The 18,713-nt window shown below is 44.7% G+C and overlaps 1 long non-coding RNA gene and 1 pseudogene across 1 annotated transcript in view; one reads left to right on the forward strand and one right to left on the reverse strand.

Moving 5' to 3' along the window:
- The window catches only part of LOC145721576 (uncharacterized), a 22,496-nt gene that overhangs the window by 2,647 nt on the left and 1,136 nt on the right, over positions 1 to 18,713 (forward strand). The window contains exon 2 of the long non-coding RNA XR_014145334.1: positions 4,304 to 4,472. This is a non-coding gene — a long non-coding RNA (uncharacterized LOC145721576). The remainder of the gene's footprint in view (positions 1 to 4,303; positions 4,473 to 18,713) is intronic.
- LOC115944405 (heterogeneous nuclear ribonucleoprotein A1-like) overlaps positions 18,096 to 18,713 on the reverse strand; it is a 1,544-nt pseudogene continuing 926 nt past the window's right edge.

An 18,713-nucleotide genomic window follows, 5' to 3' on the forward strand; every position in this document is an offset into this window, starting at 1 on the left:
ACCCAGGCGCCCCTAAATAAATCTTTATTTAGAAATAAATAAATAAATAAATAAATAAAGTAGAGGCAGTCCTGGGGCACCTGGCTGGCTTAGTCAGTGGAGTGTGTGACTCTTGATCTCAGGGTTATGGGTTCAAGTCCCATGTTGGATATAGAGATTATTTTAAAATAACATTATTTTTAAAAGATTTTATTTATTTATTTGACAGAGAGAGACATAGCGAGAGAGGGAACACAAGCAGGAGGAGTGGGAGAGGGAGAGGCAGGCTTCCCGCCGAGCAGGGAGCCCGATGCGGGGCTCGATCCCAGGACCCTGGGATCATGACCTGAGCTGAAAGCAGATGCTTAGCCGACTGAGCCACCCAGGCGCCCCTAAAAATAACATCTTTAAAAAAAGTGGGGGCAGTCTTGTGGGACACAACTCTTTAACTTGTGGGATCTGACACTAACTCCGGGTAGTATTAGAACCGAATTGTTGGACAGCCAGTTGGTGTTGGAGAATCAGAGAATTGGTGTTGGAAAAAAAACCCATGTAGGTGTCCAGTAAATAGTAGTTATTTTTATAATCATTATTACCAGCCCCCTACTCCAGCCTTTACAAACTCACACAGAGATATGTGAGTATTTTCCATTTGTGTTTCCTTCTGCACAGAATTTAAGCTCATTTAGACATCTATATTTCTGATTAATGAGCTAGAGATAATGATTAAACCTGGGACTAGATCTTAAGATGGCTCTTTGAACTTTTCTGAAATTGTCTACTTTAACACCTTTGGAAGGAAAATGCATCCAGGATGATAACTTCAAAGTAAAGAACTTCAAATCCATTTAGCAATCAAAAAAATAAAGTATAAAAACACATCTTGAGATTAAAGCAGTCTTCTGAATATGGGGGGCGGGGAGGCAGGGGTGGTAGGGGGACATTTTCAGCTAATTGAATTGAATATTTCCTTTTCATCCTTGGCTGCTAAGATTAGTGTTGGTTTTGAAGGCAGGATACAGTGGCTGGGAGAAAATTTGGCATGAAGTTTGCTGGAAACAACTATAGAAACTGTAGAGATAACAACTTGGAGACTCTTGGTGCGTGACTAGAAGGACAGAGATTTCATTCAACTCAAGGCTGGATTAAGTCCTTCAGGAGCCTTAAACCCCTGAAAATATTGCAGCGTATAATGCAGTGTGTCTTCCTGATGGAATGCACTCTAAGGGACAAATCACCTGTGAAATGTTCTGGCCCCAAAATAGTTAGCCTGAATCCAATCGAGCCTCTAGAACTAACTTCCAGTTTGCCAGAAAGACAGGGAAGAGAGTTAACACCAGGACGAGGCCAATCAGATGCATTTGGAAGGTGGGACATCTTTCGTGACAACTGACCTGATTCTTTTAAAAGTTAATGTCGCTCATTTCATAAAGTTCACTGTTAGTATAAAGAGACTCTACTGATTTTTGTCTTTTGGTTCTAATCTGTGTGTGTGTGTGTGTGTGTGTGTGTGTGGAGTGTTTAAGGTTTTGTTCCTATTAGGATCATGTCATCTGAAAACAGATAATTTTCCTTCTTCCTTTCCATTTAGATACCTTTTATTTTTTTTTTAATTTATTTTTTTTTTAAAGATTTTATTTATTTATTTGAGAGAGAGAATGAGAGACAGAGAGCATGAGAGGGAGGAGGGTCAGAGGGAGAAGCAGACTCCCTGCCGAGCAGGGAGCCCGATGCGGGACTCGATCCCGGGACTCCAGGATCATGACCTGAGCCGAAGGCAGTCGCTTAACCAACTGAGCCACCCAGGCGCCCTAGATACCTTTTATTTCTTTATCATGTCTAACTGCTCTGGCTAGGACTTGCAGTTCTGTGTGGAATAGGAGTGGTGAGAGTGGGCAACCTTGTCTTGTTCCCGATCTTAGAAGAAAAGCTTTTAGTTTTTTACCACTGAGTATGATGTTACGTTTGGGCTTTTCACATATGGTCTTTATTGTGTTGAGGTAAGTTCCTTAAATACCTAATTTGTTCAGATGTGTTTTATCATGAAAGGGTATATTGGATTCTTATCAGATGCTTTTTCTGCATCAGTTGAGATGATCATGTGATTTTTATCCTTCATTCTGCTAATTTGGTGTATCTCATTGATTGATTTGGGTATGTTACACTATCTTGGTATCCTAGGGATAAGTCTATCTTGTCAGGGTGTATGATTCTTATAATGTGTTGTTGAATTCAGTTTGTTAATACCATGATGAGGATTTTTACGTCTATATTCATCAGGGATATTGGCCTGTAGTCTTCTTGTAATGTCTTTGTCCAGCTTTGGTATCAGAGTGATGCTTGCCTCATAAAATGAGTTTGGGAGTGTTCCCTCTTCTTCTATTATTATTATTATTTTTGGAAGGGTTTAAAAAGGATAGGAATCAATTATATAACATAGATGAACTTGGAGGACTAAGTAAAATAAACCAGACACAGAAGAAAAAATACTATACATTTCCATTCATATTAGGAATTGAAAACACTCAAACTCAGAAGCAGAGAGTAGCATGGTGGTTTTCAGGGGCTGGAAGGAAGGGGAATCCAGGAGGTTGTTGGTCTAAGGGAACAGAGTTTCAGGGACACAAGATAGAAAAGTCCTAGAAATCTACTGTACAGAATGTAGTGCCTACTACATATAGTTAATGATACGATATTACGTTCTTTAAAAATTTCTTAAGAGGGTAGGGGCGCCTGGGTGGCTCAGTCGTTAAGCGTCTGCCTTCGGCTCAGGTCATGATCCCAGGGTCCTGGGATCGAGCCCCGCATCGGGCTCCCTGCTCAGTGAGAAGCCTGCTTCTCCCTCTCCCGCTCCCCCTGCTTGTGTTCCCTCTCTCGCTGTGTCTCTCTCTGTTAAATAAATAAAATCTTTTAAATAAATAAATAAATATTTCTTGAGAGGGTAGATCTTATGTTAAATACTCTTATCACTACATAGGGGCACCTGGGTGGTATAGTGGGTTAAGCATCCAATTCTTGGTTTCGGCTCAGATCATGATCTCAGAGTCATGAAATCGAGCCCCGTATTGGGCTCCACGCTCAGCGGGGACTCTGCTTGAGATTCTCTCTCCCTCTCCCTCTGCCCCTCCCACTGGTGCTCTCTCTCTCTCTTTCTCTAAAATAAATAAATAAATATTTTTAAATATATATATATTTTTTAAGATTTTATTTATTTATTTGACAGAGAGAGAGACAGCGAGAGAGGGAACACAAGCAGGGGGAGTGGCAGAGGGAGAAGCAGGCTTCCCTCCGAGCAGGGAGCCCGACGTGGGGCTCGATCCCAGGACCCTGGGATCATGACCTGGGCTGAAAGCAGATGCTTAAGGACTGAGCCACCCAGGCGCCCCTTTAAAAAATATTCTTATCACTAACTAAAAGGAGAGAGAAAACTTTCAGAGGCAATAGTTATGTTTACGGCACTTTTTATTTTTATTTATACATTTATTTTTTAAAGATTTTATTTATTTATTGGACAGAGAGAGAGACAGGGAGAGAGGGAACACAAGCAGGGGGCGCCCCTACGGCACTTTCTATGGTGACAGTGTCACAGGTGTAAACTTACCCTCAGACTCATCAAGATATATACATTGGGGCGCCCGGGTGGCTCAGTTGGTTAAGCGACTGCCTTCGGCTCAGGTCATGATCCTGGAGTCCCGGGATCGAGTCCCGCATCGGGCTCCCTGCTCGGCGGGGAGCCTGCTTCTCCCTCTGACCCTCCTTCCTCTCATGCTCTCTGTCGCTCATTCTCTCTCTCTTAAATAAATAAATAAAATCTTAAAAAAAAAAAGATATATACATTGAATATGTACAGTCTGTATTAAAAAAAAAAAAAAAGTCCATGTCATTGAGAAAGTAGACCGGGGTTTGCCAGGGGCTGGGAGGAGGAAAACAGGAAGTTAATGTGTAACAGGTGCGACGTTTCAGTTCTGCGAGCGGAAAATGTTCTGGGGACGGATGGTGGTGATGGCTGCACAGTAGTGCGAATGAACTTCACGCCGTTGAACTGTACACTTAAAAATGGTTAGGATGGGGGCGCCTGGGCGGCTCAGTCGTTAGGCGTCTGCCTTCGGCTCAGGTCATGATCCCAGGGTCCTGGGATCGAGCCCCGCATCGGGCTCCCTGCTCAGTGGGAAGCCTGCTTCTCCCTCTCCCGCTCCCCCTGCTTGTGTTCCCTCTCTCGCCTCTCTCTCTCTGTTGAATAAATAAATTAAAAAAAAAAAATCAAATAAAAATGGTTAGGATGGTAAATCTTATGTGTGCTTGATACAATTTTTTTTCACATCAGTGAGAAAAAGGAAAAGATGGAAAGAGATGAGAGGAGCGTTCTGGATGAAAAGAGATTAAAGAGACAACTACAGCTGGCACACGTGAATTTTAACAGCATCCTGGTTTGAGAAAACAGAGCAGTCTTGGAGGCATTCTGAAGACAACCGGGAGCCTGGGGCATGGACTGGGTAAGAGACACAGTTCATAATTATCGTTAATTCCCTTAGGCGGGATGATGCCTGGAGATCGCGCAGGAGAATGTCTTTATTCCTACAGTGCACACGCTGAAGTATTTAGGGATCAAGTGTCCACGATGTCTGCAACTTCCTTTCAACTGGTTCTGAAAAATTTAAAAAAAAAATAAGTCCAATAAAAACAAAAATAAATAAATAACATCACAAATGACAAAATGTTAACACTTGTTGAATCCAGGCAGAAGGCACACTGCCCCTCATGGTATCCTCTTTCTGAACTTGAGGGGTGTCTGAAAGTTTTCATAAGAAGATGATGATAGGATAAAATGACGATGATTACTGTTCATCCTTTTTCTTTTTTTTTTTTTTAATTTTTTTTTTTTAAAGATTTTATTTATTTGATAGAGAGAGACACAGCAAGAGAGAGAACACAAGCAGGAGGAGTGGGAAGAGGGAGAAGCAGGCTTCCCACTGAGCAGGGAGCCCGATGTGGGGCTTGATCCCAGGACCCTGGGATCATGACCTGAGCCGAAGGCAGACGCTTAACCGACTGAGCCACCCAGGCACCCCTGTTCATCCTTTTTCTTAGGCGATTCAAGATAGAAACAAAACCAACAGCAAGGTGGTGGGAGGAGGGATGAATAGCTGAAGCACAGGGGATTTTTTCAGGCAGTGAAACTTTTCTGTGTGATACCGAAAGGGTGTATACGTGATGTTTTGCATTTGTTAAAACCCACAGAACTGCACACCACAAGGAGTAAACCCTAACGTTAAGTTATGAGCTTTAGTTTACAATACCATACAGTATTGGCTCATCAGTTGTAACAAAACTACCACATCGATGCAAATTATTAATAATAGAGGACATTTAAGGGAAGAGAGAATGTATGGGAACTCTCTGTACTTTCTGCTCAATTTTTCTGTAAACCTGCTGTTTGTGTAAAGTTGCTCTGAAAAATAGAGTCTAGGGGCGCCTGGCTGGCTCAGTCAGAAGAGCATGTGAATCTTGATCTCGGGCTTGTGGGTTCGACCCCCACACTGGGGTGAGAACTTAAACAAATACACTTTAGGGGCACCTGGGTGGCTCAGTCGTTAAGTGTCTGCCTTCAGCTCAGGTCATGATCCTGGGGTCCTGGGATCAAGCCCCGCATTGGGCTCCCTGTTCGGCGGGAAGCCTGCTTCTCCCTCTCGCACTCCCCCTGCTTGTGTTCCCTCTCTCGCTGTGTCTCTCTCTGTCAGATAAATAAATAAAATCTAAAAACAAAACAAAACAAAAACAAATACACTTTAAAAAATAATAAATAAAAATAAAGTCTATTAACAACAACCATACTATAGTTAATCTTAAAAAATAAAGGTAAAGAAATCAAGAAGAAAAATAAAGATGTAATAATGATCTGAGAAAGTACTAGTCAGAAATGCATGTGCTGGGGTACTATGTAATTATAAAATATGGGCCACAAATGTGGCTCTGAGCTTCATGGAAGCTATACAAAGAGGGAAACACATGATAATAAAACATTTCCTGGGGCACCTTGGTGGCTCAGTCAGTTAAGCATCTGCCTTTGGCTCAGGTCACAATCCTGGACTACCGGGATCGAGCCCCGCCTAGCCTCAGCATCCAGGCTCCCCACTCAGTGGGGAGTCTGCTTCCCCCTCTCCCTCTGCCCCTCCCTAAACTCGTGCTCTTTCTCTCTCTCTCTTGCTCACTCTCTGTCTCTCAAATTAAAAAAAAAAAAAAAATCTTCTTAAAAAGTTAAAAAAAAATTTTAATTAATTAAAATTAAAATCTTAAGAAAAATAAAAAATTTATTTAATAGAGGGTAAGATTTTTTTAAAGATTTTATTTATTTGACAGAAAGAGAGAGAGCACAATCAGGGGGGAGCGGCAGGCCGAGGGGGAGGGAGAAGCAGGCTTCCTGCTGAGTGGAGAGCCCCATGTGGGACCCTGGGATCATGACCTGAGCCGAAGGCAGACTCTTAACCAACCGAGCCACCCAGGTGCCCCGAGGGTAAGATGTTTTCTGGAAGGATGGGAAGAAGTAAGAAAGAAGTCTCTTCCATGGGTCCTAAAAAAAAAAAAAAAAAAAAGCTAATAAATGTTTTGTAATTGTTCATCCTTGATATTCCTAAAATGTATTCAAAAACAAGTTTCATGCATCAGTTATTACAAATAAAATTGGGAACATAGTAATAGAGGGGGAAAACCTCTAGGCAGCAAAAGGAATGTAAGGGAGTACACAAAGTTCTCCTTTCTTCTGTTTTCTCAGAATGACAAGTTCATTGCTTTTATCCAACTATCAAATATCAAATTCTTTGCGGGGGTGGGGGGTTCCCCTCTTTGGCTATTGGTACTAATCCCTGTTGGATAATCCAGCCCCGATACAGCTCTTTGCTTTAGCAAACATTTGCTCAACAAATATTGACATTTTGATATCTGTCAAGTGCCAGGTATTAGGTTTGGTTTGGTTTCTGAGACCACAAACGTAAAAAACAAAAATCGCTGCCTTCAAGGAACTGAGACACTGAGGGGAAGGGGACTAACCAGCAAATCTCATCCTCGTGCCATGAGCCCAGAATGGTCTGGTGTCAGAATGATTGTGGCAGCAGCAAGGCGGCTTCACCACTAAGGCTGTGAGTCACTGAAACTTGAAAAAAGAGGAGCCACCTGCCAAAGCACGGGGAGGAAGAGGCAGAGGCGCAGGCGGGGTCCGGCGGGGAGGGCAGGGCGTGCTATCGAGTGTACACTGTTAGAATACAGGTTGTACCAGGTTTAAAGCTGGAAAGGTGGGCAGGGACCAGGTCTGGGGGCTCCAGAAGGCCTCTTTCTAGAGCTTAGAACATGATGGGGACCAGGAGGCTGCTATGCAGAGCAGTCTCCGAGGCAGAAATGGGTTGTTTGGGAAAATGTCCCCTGGCTGTTTTGGAGGAGCCCACACTGAAGGCAGCTAGACCAGTTCTGAGCTCTTGCTGCAATGAACGAATGACCCGGGAATGGAGCCAGAGGAAGGGGATGGATTCACTGGACATTCTGGAGTAGAACCAACAGGACTTACGTATGGATTATAGGCTGGGGAGAACAAGAGGGAGGAGGTAGGCTGACTCCTACATTCCAGGCAGGGCCCTGGGGTGATCCTGGGTGTGGAACCCAGGTGAAGAGCTGCCAGGGGAACAGAGGAGGTCACCCGTAGGTCTGGGACAGGTTGAGTCCCAGGGGACCTGTGCATGTCCTGGTAGAGATGGTGAGCTGGCCACTGTATGGGCAGGTATGGAGTTCTAGAGAGAGAGTGTGGCTGGACTAAGACCAGAGAGTGTGCTGTGGGCCTGAGTGTCCCAGCAGGGGACTGTAGAAGGACCACACTGACCCCTCCTCAGCAGTGTGTGCTCACACCATCAGTGGCCCCGCACAGGGGATGGAGGTTGTGGAAATAGACAAAGACTATCCAAAGGAGAACAAATAGATGCTATTTACTCAGAGCTGGCTATATACCAAGGGAGTCGGCCACCATTATATGCATTTTGGCAGAGACTCAAAGGCAGACAGAGGAGTGGGAAAACTTTATGGTTAAAAAAAAAGTTGATGGGGGTGGGGAGCGCCTGGTTGGCTCAGTTGGTGGAGCATGGGACTCTTGATCTCAGGGTTGTGAGTTCAAGCCCCACGTTGGGTGTGGAGCCTACTTTAAAAATGAAAAAAAAATTGTAAAAACTTTCTTAAGAAAAATAAAGAGGGAAGGATCCAGGTGTGCCCCCATTGGAGGCTATTGGCATGAAGAAGTCAGAAGTGGGCTAAGTAGAAGCAGGGCATCCTATGTGATTGGTGAGGCTTTCTCTACCTTTGGCTTTAGTTGGTCCTAAGATTGAAGCAGGGACACCACTTAGGGAAGCTGTCAGTGACTAATCAAATCCTGGCCTTTTGGGGCCAGTTGTTACCGGGGCTGTTGTGTGGCTCCCAGGCTGGTTACTGTAGACACTGGGCTGCAGACTGAGGGTCCGAGTTCTATTTTTTTTCCTAAAGATTTTTTAAAATTTATTCATTTGAGACAGAGAAAGAGGGCATGAGCAGGGCAGAGAGACAGAGGGAGAGGGAGAAGCACCCTCCCTGCTGAGCAAGGAGCCTGACTCAGGGCTCGATCCCAGGACCAGGACCTGGAGATCATGACCCGAACCAAAGGCAGACGCTTAACCATCCGAGCCACCCAGGTGCCCCAGAGTTCTGTTTTTATATAAGGTCTGGCCGTTGTTCATCAGCTATTCAGTCTATCAAGATGTGGCAATGAACCTACCAGCTACAGTCCTGGCCCTCAAGGAGCTGAGACAGGCATTAAGCAAGCAAACAAATCCACTATCAAGACCCTTACATCCAAGTCCTCAGTCCTTTTACTGTCCTTTTCAACTGGTTCATATTTTTCAGGGACACTCAGCCATGTCTCAAAGCATCTTGATACTAGAACTCTGACAGGTTTTCAAACAAAAACGTGTACATAAATGTTCATCACAGAGCTATTTACAACAGCCCCAAAGTGGGAACAAGTCAGCTGTCTATCAATAGATGAATGAACAAAATATGGGATATCCATACAACGAAATATTATTCAGCCCCAACAAAGAATGGGGTGCTGATCAACAAGACGACATGGATGAACCTTGAAAACATTATGCTTAGTGAAAGAAGCCAGACACAAAAAACCACATACTCCACTTAAATGAAATGTCCAGAATAGGCAAATTCATAGATAGAGAAAGCAGATTAGCTGTTGCCAGGGGCTGGGGTGAGGGGAAACATGGGAAGTGACTGCTTAATGGGTACCAGGTTTCTTTTGGGGATGGTGAAAAAGTTCTGGAACTAGGTAGGGGTTACGGCTGCACAACATTGTGAATGTCCTTTATGCCACACAATTGTACACTTTAAAATGATTAAAACGGCAAATGCTAGGGGCACCTGGGTGGCTCAGTTAGTTAAGCGTCTGCCTTCGGCTTAGATCATGATCTCAGGGTCCCAGAATCGAGCTCCTGTCACATCAGGCTCCCTGCTCAGTGGGGAGTCTGCTTTTCCCTCTCCCTCTGCCCCTCCCCCCAGCTCGTGCGTGCTCTCTCTCTCAAATAAATAAAGTCTTTAAAAAAAAGGCAAATGCTACGTTACGTGTATTTTATATGCATGATCAGTTCTGAAGATTAAATTAGATTAAAAATACTTACAGCCAAGTATTTTATTTGGTCAACTTGCCTCAAGCAGAAGAAAATTCATTTTCTGGGGGGGTGCCTGAGTGGCTCAGTGGTTAAGCGGCTGCCTTCGGCTCAGGTCATGATCCCGGGGCCCTGGGATTGAGCCCCACATCGGGCTCCCTGCTCCATGGGAAGCCTGCTTCTTCCTCTCCCACTCCCCCTGCTTGTGTTCCCTCTCTTGCTGTGTCTCTCTCTATCAAATAAATAAATAAAATCTTAAAAAAAAAGGAAAGAAAATTCATTTTTAAATGAAAATATCAGTTCCTGGATAATTAATGAATTTCAAATATAAAATACACAGTGATATCATAGAAAAGACGGCTTTCACTCAGTTTGGTAGGTTCACTTTCTCAACAAACTCAATTATTATTTACGTGAAATGGGTTATCCTTTCTAAGGCTTGTACGTGATAGCAAAGCCAATAGTTAAATAATGACAAGTAAAAAGGTGATTTTGTATTTGATAAATGTCACAGTGTTCACATTTAAAAGATATCTAATGTAGAACAATAACTCAGTTTGAATGATTGCAAAATGACTTTAATGACATAATAATGTAACCGTGTTAAAGCAATAGCAATAAACATTTTTTTTTTTTTTTGAGTCAAATGACTCTGCTTCTTTTTCTTTTTCTTTTTTGAGAGAGAGAGAGCGAGTGCGTGCAAGCAGGAAATGGGGGGTTAGGGGCAGAGGAAGAGGGAGAGAGAGAATCTTTAGCAGACTTGGTGCTGAGCATGGAGCCTGAGGGGAGGCTTGATCTCCTGACCCTGAGATCATGACCTGAGCGGAAACCAAGAGTTGGATGCTTAACTGACTGAGTCACCTAGGTGCCCCTGGTTCTTTTTCTGTTATTCATTGGAAAACACTATCAATCTCACAAGGTGATTCCCAGTCTCACTCTCCTATTGGGTACAATTTATTCTCTCCTTTCTAGAGAGCCACCCAGCCGCCCCAATAAGTGAATAAATCTTAAAAAAAAACTCCTTAGATTCCGGAAAGAAAAGACTGTCTATCAAAAATAATATCTATGATATTCCAAGCATTTCTTGGATCAGATATGGCCCACAGGTCCCCTTGTTTGCAACCTCTTCACTCTGGTTGCATGGATTCTCAACTCTGGCTATTCTTGGGAATCACTTTGGACTAAAAAAGGCCTCAGAGAAATCACTTTGGACTAAACAACAACAACAACAAAAATCCTACCCCCAGAGATTGGATTTACATGGTCTGCCGTGGAGCATCTGTATATTTTTAAAGCGCCCCAGTTGATTCTGAAGTGTAGTCACTGTTCCCTCCTTCAGCCAATTACACATACTAATCCTTGGAGCCCCATCCAATACACACTGGAGGAGGGCAGATTTCCAACTGCTCTGGGTCCAAAAGTCAATTCATTTAACCTGTTCCTGTTCCCGCCCCAAAGCTGTTGCCTATAAACACTGCCATAAAGGACGGGAGTCTTTCTCTTGCTCATTAATCCTTCTACCTGTTAGAGAAAAACACCTCTTCTTGCCCAGAGTGAGGAGCAAAATCATTAATGACCATTGTCAACGAAGTCAGAATGCAGAGGCAACTAGCCAGGGGGCAGATGTGGGAAAGAGTCGGCTCGTAGCTTTTTCTGCCAAGTGCCCTGGTCTGTTTAAAATCCTGGGGTACTTGGGGTGCCTGGGTGGCTCAGTTGGTTAACCAACTGCCTTCCGTTTGGGTCATGATCCCGGGGCCCTGGGACTGAGCCCCACATTGGGCTCCCTGCTTCTCCCTCTCCCTCTTCCTCTGACTGCCGTTCCCCCTGCTTGTGCTCTCTCACTCTCTCTGTCAAATAAATAAATACATAAAATATTAAAAAAAGAATCCTGGGGTACTTGAATCTTGGCTGTAGTCAAAGGAGCCCCACCCACAGCTGGAGGCCAGCTGCCTGGCTCAGGGACCCTTAATAGCCTCCCTTGCTCTTTACCTTGGCTTCCATGATCTGGTCCGTTGTATCAGTCAGGATTCAACACAGAAACACTGTAGGTTATGGGATAAGAGATTTCTTCTAGGATTTAGAACTTACAGAGCTGAAGGAGGAGCTAGGAAAGGGACGATCCAGGAGGGAAGCTAGAGGATCAAAGGAAGCACTTAACCAGTCCGTCTGAGCAGCCAAGCGCGTTCGGCCGCCATGATGGAACAGCCAAGGGAAGGCTCTCTGGCAGGCGGTGCCTCTATGTAGCTACTGCCACCAAGCATCTGGTGGTGGGAGAGGGACTGCTTCTGGTCACCAGGGTCAGCAGGCAGGAAAAGAGCTGGATGCAGAGCTGAGGAGAGCAAAGACACGTGGAACCTGCGGGCATCCCTGCATCTTCTCATCCATCACTGTGTCTGACCACAGTGACTTCCAGGCATGGATGCTGGTGCACCTGCTCTTGCCTCTTCTGACCAAACTGAACAGGGAAGAGGATCCTAGGAAACATATTTCCAACTTAATCGAGTTGACCCAATACAAACCACACATCCCTGCATTCCTCTCTTGCCTCTTCTGGCCATCGCCTTCTGTGATGGTGAATTCATGTGGTATCTTGAGCTGGGCCCTGAGATGTCCAGACAGACACCTGGTTGAACATCGCTCTGGGTGAATCCGGGAAGGTGTTTTGGAAGGAGATTAGCATTTGGATCAGTAGACTGAGTGAAGCAGATTGCCCTCCCCAATGTGGGTTGGCCTCAGCCAATCCATTGAAGACCTGACTAGAACAAAAAGCCTGAGGAAGGGCGCCTGGGTGGCTCAGTCGGTTAAGCGACTGCCTTCGGCTCAGGTCATGATCCTGGAGTCCCGGGATCGAGTCCCGCATCGGGCTCCCTGCTCGGCGGGGAGTCTGCTTCTCCCTCTGACCCTCCTTTCTCTCATGCTCTCTGTCTCTCATTCTCTCTCTCTCAAATAAATAAAATCTTTAAAAAAAAAAAAATCTACAAAAAGCCTGAGGAAGAGGGAATTCTCCATCCCTGCCTGAATATGGATGCTGGCACACCTGTCTCCTCCTGCCTCCGGATGGGCACCTGCACCAGCAGCACTCCTGGGTCATGAGCCTTCAGACTCAGAACTTACAACCACTGCTTCCGTTGGTTCTCAGACCTTCGGGTTCGGACTGAAACTACACCACCAGCCTTCCTGGGCTTCCAGCGGATTGTGGGATTTAGCCTCCATGATCACACAAGCCAATTCCCTCTCTCTTTCTCTCTTTCTCTCTCCTGTGGGTTTTCTTTCCCTGGAGAATCCTGACTAAGACCCTGTCTGTCCTACACACTCTTCTTTAAATTCCCAGAAGTTCCCAAGCTCTTTCCCACCTCAAGGATATTTCACTTCAAGCTGAAATGTTCTCCCCCCTCCCCCCAACTCCTCACCTGGCTCTTTTTTTCTTATCCTCTAAGGCCCAGCTAAAGTCACTGTCCGTGGACTTCCAGTATGAGTTATCTTCCTGTTATTCTTCTCTCATGTGTATGACTTGGGGTTGTATATATTGTATATATACAAAGAGAGGGGCGCCTGGGTGACTCAGTTGGTTGAGTAGTCTGGCTCTTGGTTTTGGCTCAGGTCATGATGTCAAGGTCCTGGGATCAAGCTCTTTGAGGGCAGGGATTATGTCTATTTTGTTCACCATTGTAAACCCAGTGCCTGGCATACAGTAGGTTCAAAACATACCTACTAAATGGACAAACATAGTCATTTTTTTTTTTTTAAGTAATCTCTATACCCATTGTGGAGCTCAAACTCACCACCCTGAGATCAAGGGTCACATGCTCCACCGATTGAGCCAGTCAGGTACTCCCAAACATAGTTATTTTCAAGGCCACTATTTGATACAGTATTTTGGATGAAAAAAAAAAAGATGGTCCCTTGCCTAATATGTGGCTTTATTTTGCTGTATAATTTATGGTGTACGTATGTCAAAACAAACCAAAACAAAAATACTTAAAGTCTCTGCCAGCAGGCAAAAATTAACCTTACTAGCCACTAACCCTGCCGGGATCCCCCAATTGGTCTGGTAAAACCATTAGAAGCAATAGCTAAAACTTTGTTAGCAGTGTAATTAAATCACTAGCTCTCAGCAGGAGTTTTAATAGCCGCCATGCAAGGTCTAGAAGGTTTCTATGGCTTAATGGCCCACATACATTCACAGCTCTACAGGCTTCTTTAGTGTCTATATTATTTTCTCTGTGAGAATGCTTTATCCGAATAGACTATTTTGCTTAAAAAAATATTTTTTCCAAAAAAAATTCCAGACAGTTGTGATCCCAGTGCAGAATTTTCTACCACAGTACATGAGCTAATGAACGTGAAGAAGTTTGTGGAATCCCTGAGACCTAGTAGGTGCTTAATAAATGTCAAGCTTCCCACATCTCCAGGATTATTTTTCTGTAAGGATTAAACAAACTTGCAACAGGTAGTAAATAAATCCTAGAGATCTAATGCATAGTAATTGTATAGTGAATATAGACCACAATATTGCGTCCCGATCATCAAACTTGGGAAGAGACTAGATCCTTCTTTTTCTTAAGATTTTATTTTTAAGTAATCTCCACACCCAATGTGGGGCTCGAACTTATAACAATGAGTTCGAGAGTCACTTGCTCCCCTGACTGAGCCAGCCAGAGGCCCCAACAAAGAGACTAGATCTTAATTATTCCAACCACTAAAAGGAAATAATTATGTGATATAATAGAGGTGCTAATTATCAGTACAGTGGCCATCAAATGACAATACATAAATGTATCAAATCAACATGTTGTACACCTGAAATTTACATAATGTTATATGCCAGATTTTTTCAGCTTAAAAAATGCTACTTAACTCAAACTACTGATTATGAAAATGTCCCTGAAAGAAAATAAATACGTAAGTAAAGGAATTTTCTTTGGGGAAGATAAAAGTGAATATTTAAAAAGAGCTGCTAGGCCTTACCTCTGCTTTGTCTTGATGCTCGCTTAGCTGTAGCATGCGTTCTTTCTTTCTTCCTTTCTTTTAAGATTTTATTTATTTATTCGTCAGAGAGAGAGGGGGAGAGAGAGCACAAGCAGGGAGACCGGCAGGCAGAGGGAGAAGCAGGCTCCCCGCTGAGCAAGGAGCCCGATATGGGACTGGACCCCACGACCCTGGGATCATGACCTGAGCTGAAGGCAGACGGTTAACTGACTGAGCCACCCAGGTGTCCTGCTTCTTTCTTTTTTTTAATGTCAAAAAAAAAAAGAATTAAAAGCTGGCAGAGGGGCGCCTGGGTGGCTCAGTCGTTAAGCTTTTGCCTTCGGCTCGGGTCATGACCCCGGGGTCCTGGAATCGAGCCCCGCATCGGGCTTCCTGCTGGGTGGGAAGCCTGCTTCTCCCTCTCCCACTCCCCCTGCTTGTGTTCCCTCTCTAGCTGTCTTTCTCTCTGTTAAATAAATAAATAAAATCTTAAAAAATAAAATAAAATAAAAGCTGGCAGAAACGCTGCATGGATTTGGAAAATAACTCTTCGGAGTAAGGAGCTCAGTATTTTCGGGAACGGCCCTGGATGTTGAGCATTCTTCCATCTGGTTCCCATAAGAGAATTCTTACTCCTTCTACCACTTCTCGATGTCCTTGTGGTTACAGCTGAGCTCTTCCCCACTTTGCCTAAGAAGCAGGGCCTCGAAAACACCTCTGGAATGGAATCATGGACTTTAACCGAAGCAAGTTTGGATGTTCTACCACCATCCAGACTTGGTGGGAAATCTCTAGCTTGCCCAGCGTCAGGCATTCACCCTCACCATCAGCACCACCTCTCTGGGGACGGACGAGGAGGCCACCAGCTTCTATTCTAGAGGGGCTACAACTGGCCTGAACCATCACAAAGGGGGTTGTCCACACGACATGGACAGGTTGGAGCGCTGACATAAAGCAGGTTCATGCAGTGGCTGTAAATGGTGTACAGTCCTTTCCAGGTGGCAAGACGAGGACAGCCAACATAGCTTCCAAGTCCTGGTAATCTATGCTGACTTAAGTGCTTAAGTGAAGATCAGTGCCTCCCCAGGACTCGCCTCTGTGTTCTCTCTTTCCCGGCCCACAGCAGTGGTCCTCCAAGTGTGATTCCCTAGACCAGCGGAATCAGCAGCACTTGGTTAGAAGTGGGAATTCTCAGGCCTCACCCAGACCAACTAAAACCCCGCAGGGTGGGGCCTAGCCATGTGTGTGTCTTTACAAACCCTTCTGGTGCCCCTGAGGTATGCTAAAGTTGGCAAACCACACTGCTGTCACCTGGGGCATTGCTTCTCAAACTGGGCATTGTACTAGAAGCTCCTGGGAAGTGTTGGAAAATCCTAATGCCCAGACTTCACCCACACAAATTAAATCAAGATCTGGTGGGGGAGACCCAGACATCAGTACTTCTTCCAGATCCCCCAGGTGACTCAGGTGGGCAAGTCTGAAGACCAGTGATCTACTCTAGGGCCTTGAGGCCCAAGAGCGTGCTCCCTGGATCTGCAGCTTCAGCATGGCCTGGGAGCTGGTTAGAAATGTAGAGTCTCAGGGTGCCTGGGTGGGTCAGTTGGTTAAGCGACTGCCTTCAGCTCAGGTCATGATCCCGGAGTCCTGGGATCAAGTCCCACATCAGGCTCCCGGCTCAGCGGGGAGCCTGCTTCTCCCTCTGACCCTATCCCCTCTCATGCTGTTTCTCTCTCTCTGTCAAATAAATAAATAAACAAAATCTTTAAAAAAAAAAAAGAAAAGAAAAGAAATGTAGAGTCTCAGGCCCCAGCCCAGACCTGCTAAAGCCCTCTGCACTTTCACAGGATCCCCAGTGACTGGAAAGCACATTAAAATGTGACAAGCACCGGGGGCTCTGGGGGGCTCAGTCGGTTAAGCATCTGCCTTTGGCTCAGGTCATGATCTCAGGGTCCTGGGGTCTGACTCCCTGCTCAGCAGGGAGTCTGCTTCTCCTTTTCCCTCTTTCTCTCTCTCTGCTCCTTCCCCTTGCTCATGTTCACTTGCGCGCGCGCGCTCTCTCTCTCAAAAAAATAAATAAATAAAATCTTAAAAAAAAAAATGTGACCAGCACTGACCTTTGGGTACAAAAAACACATCTGAAGTATTTCTGACTTACAGATCAATGATTTACTGAATTGGGTCCAGAGGTTCTTGCTTTTGTTTTTCCGGTTCTCTGTGGTACTCCCTCGCCCCCCTCCCCCATCAGTGGATGCCCTGGCTGGGGGAAGGGAGAACAGCACGGGGAGAGGAATTAAATTCAATGAGCACCTCAAGGGGGCCCTACAGAATGAGGTAGGCAGGAAGAAACATTTTAATTAACATTTGGACATGGTTCTGGAGGTGTGCTGTTTGCCAGATTATTAAGCACCACATTATGTAATAACTACTCCCTGGAGGCCCACTTGTAAACCAACTGGTTCTTACTCTCCCACCCTCCAATGTCTGATTTCATTCTTTTCTCACCATCTCACCATATCACTACTGAGTGATTTAGAAAGTGAAACCAAGGCTGGCTCCAAATTGGAATAAATATTAACCAGGATTTATTATTTCCTTAAAGAATGCAAAGAAGAGTTCCAGATTAGAATAGGCCAACTTTGGGGTGCCTGGTTGGCTCTGTCGGGAGAGAATGTCACTCTTGACCTCTGGGTCATGAGTTTGAGCCCCATCTTGGGCGTAGAGATTACTTAAAAATCATAAAAAAAAAGAAAGGCCAACTTTGTGACCAAGGGCAATAGAACCTTTGTGATTTTTTTAACTGACAAGATTTTAAAAAATAAACCCAATCTACATTTTTAGTCTTTCTCTTCATCTTGAAAATGAGACGTGGGTATACACTCATCTTTGTAGATGCCGCATATCATCTTTACGATGCCGCATATCCTGGGCAGCAGGGTGTGGGAAAAGGCTGGGAGTGAAGGTCCCTGGATCCCTTATAGCAAGTCACTATGCTACACAGGGCCTCAGTTTTCTTGCTTCTATAACAAAGGAGTTTGACAGTTGAGGTTGCAAATTCAAATGCCTTCAGGAGCCTAGATGGAAATCTAAACGGGCTTAAGAGCACCCCCTACTCAGCCCCTCTCTCCTTGTTAACCTGTAGGAATGTGGGTCCAGTGTTGTCAGATTTCAAGAGAAGAAAAAAAAATCTGAATTTTTGTTTGCAATTTCCCAATGTTTGAATGTTGAGAACTAATATAACTTGGTGTTTTTTGTAGTTTTTTTTAGGATTTATTTATTTGACACAGAGAGAGAGAGCACAAACAGGGGGAACAGGAGAGGGAGAAGCAGGCTCCCCGCTAAGCAGGGAGCCCAAGGCGGGGCTCCATCCCAGCACCCTGGGATCACGACCTGACCCAAAGGCAGATGCTTAACCGACCGAGTCACCCAGGCACGCTTTTGTGGTTTTTTGTTTTGTTTTGTTTTTTAAAAAGACACATTTATTCAGCGTCATGATCAGACTATTACATTTAGCAATCAACAGCATGGGCGCAAAAAAAAAAAAAATCTACATTAAAACCCTTTGTTGGAATGCTTTACACTTTCCACAGAACAGAAACTAAAATAACCTGTTATACAATTAGTCACAAATACAGTCCTCAAATTTTTTGCCCATACACATGAGTATAATCTAAAACATGTCTTCTTTGTAGCAGCTAGGCCCTGCCACCACTGTGCTTGGCTGAGTTCACAAATCTGCTGTAACCTGTAGCTTCCCTGTCACTTCTCGGGCTCTCCTCTCCTGCTAAGCTTTGTTTCCTGGCAGTGATTAGAACCTTCTGCCGCTGCCGTAGCTACTGCTGCTGCTGGAACCACCATAGCCACCTTGGTTTCGTGGTTTGGCAAAGAATTGGCCTCCACCACCATAGGGGCCAGAGCTTCTGCCTCCAAAATTTCCTCCTTTCATGGGTCCAAAATTGGAGGATTGGTTGTTGTAATTGCCAAAATCATTATAGCTTCCGCCACCTCCAAAGTTGCTTCCATCATTACCAAATCCGTTATAGCCATCCCCACTGCCACCAAAGCCACATCGACCACTGAAGTTCC

This window comes from Leptonychotes weddellii, chromosome 5 (genome assembly GCF_054177405.1).
Source record: "Leptonychotes weddellii isolate Sample4059 chromosome 5, ASM5417740v2, whole genome shotgun sequence".
In the NCBI taxonomy this organism is placed as follows: domain Eukaryota; kingdom Metazoa; phylum Chordata; class Mammalia; order Carnivora; family Phocidae; genus Leptonychotes; species Leptonychotes weddellii.